This window comes from Pelodiscus sinensis, chromosome 31 (assembly GCF_049634645.1).
Source record: "Pelodiscus sinensis isolate JC-2024 chromosome 31, ASM4963464v1, whole genome shotgun sequence".
NCBI classification, from domain to species: Eukaryota; Metazoa; Chordata; order Testudines; family Trionychidae; genus Pelodiscus; species Pelodiscus sinensis.
In genome coordinates, this window is record NC_134741.1 from 13,195,546 (window position 1) to 13,202,276 (window position 6,731).

Below are 6,731 nucleotides of genomic sequence, written 5' to 3' on the forward strand. Positions count from 1 at the left end.
AAGACCGAGGCCAAGGTACTAGCTGCGGCCCAGAAGGACCTGCCAGCGATAGGTGAAGCAATCTACGAAGTCCTGAAGAACAGCCAGCATGAGGCTGGACAAACAATTCATGTTGAGCTTATGCTTAGTCTTGATTTTAATACCTAGTAGTTATAAACTATATGGTTCAAATGTGTTTATGCTTTTAATGAACCAAGTTTCCCAAGAATTTAATTCCACAGGTTGCTGGATATGTGCTCACAGTCCTGTACATTCAGAAGGAGGCATCCCAATGATTCCAGTCCCACTGAACAACACTCAAATGAATGGCCCATTGTTTAGTGATCTAAAGCCAAATGATACCTGGCAGGATAAAGGGTTTACTAGCCCAGGGTTTATCCGCCTAGCTCTGACACCAGTTGGAGAATACTGCTGGACATGTAATGGTTCAGGGGCCCGAGTGGGGAAAAAGCAGGTGTGAGGTAAATATTATCCTGTATGGAACAGAAACAACACCTGGGAAAATAACAAAGGCCCTTATGACTTTGGAATAAATGGGTACTATTTGCAATGGATGATGAAGCCCCAATGCCAAAAGACCTTAACAGCAAAGGTTGGCCATTACTTTATATGTGGTCGCTGAGCATACAAAACACTGCCCAAGGGTTGGAGTGGAATCTGCTACATTGGAGCAGCCTTCCCAGCCATTCGAATCACTAACCATCTTCCTGGTAGTAGAATCTGAAACTACCGAGAGATAACAGAAACACAGCGGTTTTGGGGAATTGCGTTCCCAGGATTGGGTGTGGCCTATGCAATAAGAGAAATTCGGAGGCTGGAAGTAGCTTTTGAGAAAGTAGCTAATGCCACAACCAAAGCTCTCCGTGCCATTAATATGGAACTAGGAGAAGTAAGACAAATGGTTCTCCAGAACCGGATGGCCCTAGACTATGTCGTAGCTAGTAAGGGCAGGGTTTGTGCCTTAGTGGGAAAGGAATGCTGTGTGTATATTACTGACACCAGCAAGGAAGTGGAGGAAGATGCCTCAGAGATTGAAAGAACTGTGGAACGCCTAAGGCAGGGGGAAGACTGGACCCTCTGGGATTGGTTGGGAGGCTGGTTTGGACATGTGGAAACTTGGATTTTGCAATATATAGTTTTAGTATTGGCTATATTCTTTTGTGCTTATTTTTGTTTCTTGCTAATCAAATGCTGTATTTCTTGTATTCTGGAAAACAAGGGACAGACCCTTACTAAAGGGAATGTGGAAGTTATGATGTTAAAATATGATGAGCAGAGAAAGGAACAAGAAATGTATATAAATACTTTAATGGAAATGGAGATGTAAAATGGTTTCATGGTTAGCCTTTAAAAGGCTAAAAGGGGGGAGTTGTAGAAGCTGTAGAAACCATTTTATGTTTAGCTAGAAGCCATCTTGTATAACAGAAACCATTTCAGCTTTTTGCCTTTGCACGTAGACCAGAGTGAACTTTCTATCACGCCATGTGCCAGGCCAAGACAGATGTGCTATTGGAATGTGTTAATTGGGTTGGTTTAGACAGGAGAGGTACTCCCTCGTACCTGTCCGCCATCTTGTTGATAAGGCTTTATTTTCCTAGCTTAATTGATGATTTCTGTAATTGGATGCCCTGACATCAGGCTGTTTGGTCAAGGGTATAAAGATACTAGGATCGATTGTATTAAGCAGCCTTACTGGGCCTGACTTTGCTGTGACCACGTTTGACTCACTTTGCTTTTATTAACCGCGTAAACTAATTGAAGTCTTTGCTTTGACACAGTTGAGAACACTTGGCTCCGGATACTCTATGATAGGAGCACTATTATGCACAGTTTGGCTAGCTCAGTTGGTAGTGTATGAGACTCTTCATGTCAGGGTCATGGGTTTAAGCCCCATGCTGGATAAGACCCTTCTTTAACTCATATTCTCAATCTACAAGAAACTAGATCTCACCTTTCACCAGGGTTTTAGAAAGAAAAAGTCTAGTCCTGGGGTCCAGCTTTAGTAGAGCCCAAGAGAGAACAAACTGCAATTTCTATCTTCCAAGGAGAAGGGAAGAGGATTTTCTTCTCAGTTCTATTTACATCAGCCCAGGGAGGAGAAAAAATAACCCTCCACCAGCTGATTGTCCCCTGTCAGCTTCTGTAGCTTCACCTCCTTCCACAGCAGCTCCACCTTTGAGCTACAAATATCATGGGGCTAGTGAGGAAATGAGGAGCTGGTAGCTCGGGTTAGTCACTTCCATGAGAACAAGAGGTGGAGTGTTCACAAGGTGCATTCCCCTTGGGTGTTAGAAAGAGCTAGTAACAGAATAGTCATCCAAGTCCCCGTGCCCCCTACCCAAAGTGGGTTTCTGTGGTGTAGTGGTTATCACATTTGCCTTACATGCAAAAAGTCCCTGTTTCAAAGCCAGACAGAAACACAATATCTTCCCTTATTGCTGCTCCCCTGGGTGTCCAGATAAGTGCAGCTACTGCTGACCAGCCTGTGCCTGGGATGAGCCCAACTCCCATATGACAGAGGGGAGTGACATCAGCTGACAATGCCCCTTGGTGCCAGCCTAGGAAGCAAAATGAATCAGGCCAGGCAGCTGCTGGAGGCTTGTGACTTGGCCTCCCCTGACCTGGGAGGCTGGTGTATTGAGCCGGCTCTTCCTGCTGTCCCCCTTATGTGACTTGCCCAAGGAGGTCCCGAGGCAGGAATGGGCAGAGCAGGAAAGCCAAACTGAAGGGGCAGGACAGAACCTCAGCACCTCAGTGGAGTGAACAGAGCCCCACCTTGTTCTGCCAAAACCTGTGGGGTGGGGCTGTCTGTAGCCCAGGAGAAGGGGGCGCTAGGTGGAAGGAAAACAATCAAAGCTGAGCCCAGTGGGCCTGGGCCAGGACTCCAGCTTCACCTAGCTGAGGTAACAGTGACTGGTCCCATGGTGTAAGGGGCAGCACTCTGGATTCTGACTAGTGCAATCTGAGTTCAGATCTCAGTGGGGTGGCTGGGCTGGGTGCTGCAAACCCCTCACACTCCATCTTCCTTTCCTGCAGGCTCCCCAGAGAGTAATTTGTGCTTCCTGCAGCCCCCTTTCTTATCTGACAGTCTGTGAGGGGCCTTGGCAATGCAGGGTCAGGCCTATGCATGGCTGCAGACAGCAACAAAGCATCCCAAGAGCAAAAAAACTGAAAATTTAGCATCAAACGTGCTCCCTGCTGTGGGCCTGTAAGGCGACCTTGATGCTGCAGCGGGGTACAGCGACACCTGTACTAGCCATCCTATGTGTTAACAGTGCCCCCTTATTTTGAAATACAATGGACTCGCTAGTCCAACATCTCTGTAAACCTCATTCCATGAGGAGGAAGGGACATTTCGGAATAGCAGGTTATTTTAATATTTGGTGCTGCATAGACACCAAAGTGTTTTTGAAATAAGGTCAAAATGACGACTTCCATAACTCAAATTGCATATCATCTGTCACCTCTCTGTCTACGCTGCACCCTAAACTTGAAATAAGATGCTACATCAGGGCTCTCTCTGCACTCGAGAGACAACCCTTTAGTCCAGAGAGCACATCTGCTCTGCCAAAAGCTTTTTTTGGAAGAGCAGATGTGCTTTTTCGGCATCCCTCTGAACCACATTTTATGAGAAAGGAGGACTGTTCTTAAAAAGGGTTTGTGCCCAACATTTGGCCCAGTGTACACAGGTCAAATGTCAGAAAAGCCTTTTCCAAAAAAAGCAGAAGAAAAAGCTACACAAATTGGGTTTTGAAATTTGCGTAGCTTTTTCCAGAAGAACAGTGTAGTGTAGACATAGCCTGAGTGTTGCTTAGCACTAGTAGGAGACAGGGAGGGACAAAACAGTTTAAAGGCACCTGCAGCCTTTCAAAACAACCCCCACTCCCAAGAAACACCCCTTCCCTCCACCCGCACTGGGGTCTGCCTGGACTCAAGCCCACCCCAGTATCAGCCTAAGGATTGCCTATTCTGTGAAAGCTGTGCCCTTGAAATGAGAAAGCAGCTAAACTGACTCTGGTTGGAGTTGAACCCGCAACTTCTGAATGTTTAGCTACACTCACATTAGCCACCACAGTTTAGCAGGCTAACATGCTTTCCATTGCACCACAGAGCCTGACAGAGTGTTGAGTGTAATATTTCCACACTCTGCTTTTCAGCATGACAATTGCTGGGGGAAAATAAAGGGGAGCCAGGTCTGTCTCTTTTGGGAAAGCAGGTAAGAAGAGGAAGGGGGCCACTGAGCCCCCACCAGTGAAAATAAGGGCTGAGAACTGAATTGCAGTATGAGAAAGTGAGCATGAATCCCACTGCCTCTTGCATGCTAAGCAAGCATTCTACCACTTGAGTTAATTCCTGTGCCTGCAAGATGAGCTCCTGCCTAATCCATCTTGTTCCAGAGCCCACAATATCCCTGCAGCTGCCCGAGGCTCCTTTCTGAAAGGGCCACTTGTGAGACTGACACCCGTGGGCCAGCTAGCTCAGAAGTTTAGCATGTGGTGCTCATATCACACAGACACATTTTAAGAGCAAGCCCCTTATTTCAAACCATAACGGGCTTGCTATTCTGATGTCCATGTAAACCTTATGGCACAAGGAGGGAGGGATGTTTCAGAATAGCGATTTATTTTGAAATAAGTGCTGTGTAGCCAGCCCCAAATTACAAAATAAGCTATTTCAAAATAGACGTTAAATAAGCTACACAATTGCATTGCTTATTTTGAGCTATAGGATGACCCCTAGTGAGTTAGAGCTCAACTCTGCCCCCAGCTCCCTGCTCCACCCACCCATGTACTGACTCTCCAGCTGCCATGGGGCTGTTTGCATTGGCCTCTTCTCTCTGTACCCAGGCTTCAGCCAGGACTGAGACTCTCAGGCAGGAAACTGTGACCCGGCTCTCTGAACCTGGGCCCTGCATTTCCCATCCCTTCAGAGATACTTGTTAGTGGAGGAATAAATCACAGTCACATGAGTATAGATTATGAAACTTTGTTGTTGTTGTTGCCTTGGAAACTCCCCCCAGACCTTCCCCTGGGGTCCTGGGCAGCCCACTCACATTGCAGACCTTACTTTGAGCTGAGGGTGCTGTGTAGACACATCCAGCCTGTTGAGGACTACCCTGCTGGGGGGAGGCTCTGGCCACTTCCTTTCCTTGTCTCTCTCAGACTGTGTCTACAATGCAGGGCTATGTCTACACTGCAGGCTTTTTGCAGAAGAGCAGCTGTTCTTGCACAAAAACTTGTGGAGCGTCTATACTGCAGGCATGTTCTTGCGCAAGTAAATTTACAGTACAGCATCAGAAAACAGGGATTCTTGCACAAGAGTTATTCCTCTCCCCATGAGGAATAAGCCCTCTTGCGCAAGAACTCGTCCACAAGGAGGCAGTGCGGACAGGCAACAGGGGTTTCTTGCTCAAGAAAGCCCTATAGTTAAAATGGCCATTAGAGCTTTCCTGCGCAGGAAATGGCCACTGAGCTTTCCACAGTGTCAGGGGTGCTCTTGCACAAAAGCACTTCTCTTGGGGTATGTCTAGACTACAGGCTTTTGTCGACAGAAGTTTTGTCAACAGATACTGTCGACAAAGCTTCTGTCGACAAAGTGCGTCTAGACTACATTCAGTCTGTCTCCACTGGCACCCAGCTCCCCAGCCCCCACTCCTCAGCTACAGAACTCTGTCCACACTCCCCGAACTCTCTCCCCACTCCCTGGTTCCCACTCCCCGAACTCTGTCACTACTCCCCTGTCCCCAGCCACAGAATTCTGTCCTCATTCCTGTCCCCACTCCCGTCCCCAGCTACAGAATTCTGTCCCTATTCTGTCCCATGGCAGTGTGGATGCAAAGGACAGTTTAGATGCAATAACGCCTTCTGTCGACAGAACTCTGTCGACAAAAGGTGTTATTCATCATAAAATGAGGTTTACCAGTGTCAACAAAACTGCTGAGTTCTGTTGACGTTATGTCGACAGAACTCAGCGGTAGTGTAGATGCAGGTTTAATTTTGTCGACAAAAGTCGACTTTTGTCGACAAAACCCTGTAGTCTAGGCACACCCTTGTGGAAAAGCACATGTGAGTGTGGACACACTGTTGTGAAAGAATTTTTGCACAAGAACTCTTGCACAAAACAGTTCTTGTGCAAGAAGTCTGCAGGGTAGATATAGCTAGGGGGTGTCTGGTTTTTACCAGCACTGAGCTTTGTACAATAGCCCAGGGAACATTGTGAAAAGCCAAAACCTTCCCACCCTGGGTGGCACAAATGTTCCCTGAAGTGCTGACTTCAGGTGGTTTGAAACAAATCCCTACAATTCAGATGAGGTGGCCAAGTGCCTAAGGAAGTGGTGTCCAACCTTTTTACACCCAAGATCACTTTTTAAATCTCAGAACAGGCAAAGATCTACCGCCCTGCCCCTTCCTTGAAGCCCCGCCCTCTCTATTCTCCTCCTGTCCATCACTTGCTATCCCCAGCCCTTACTTACACACTCTGGGTATGTCTACACTACCACCCTAGTTCGAACTAGGGTGGTAATGTAGGCATACCGCACTTGCAAATGAAGCCCGGGATTTGAATTTCCCGGGCTTCATTTGCATAAGCCGGCCGGCGCCATTTTTAAATGCAGGCTTGTTCGAACCCCGTGCAGTGCGGCTACACGCGGCACGGGCTAGATAGTGCGGAATGGCTTGCTAGTTCAAACTATCTAGCCCGTGTCGCGTGTAGCCGCGCGGCACGGGGTTCGA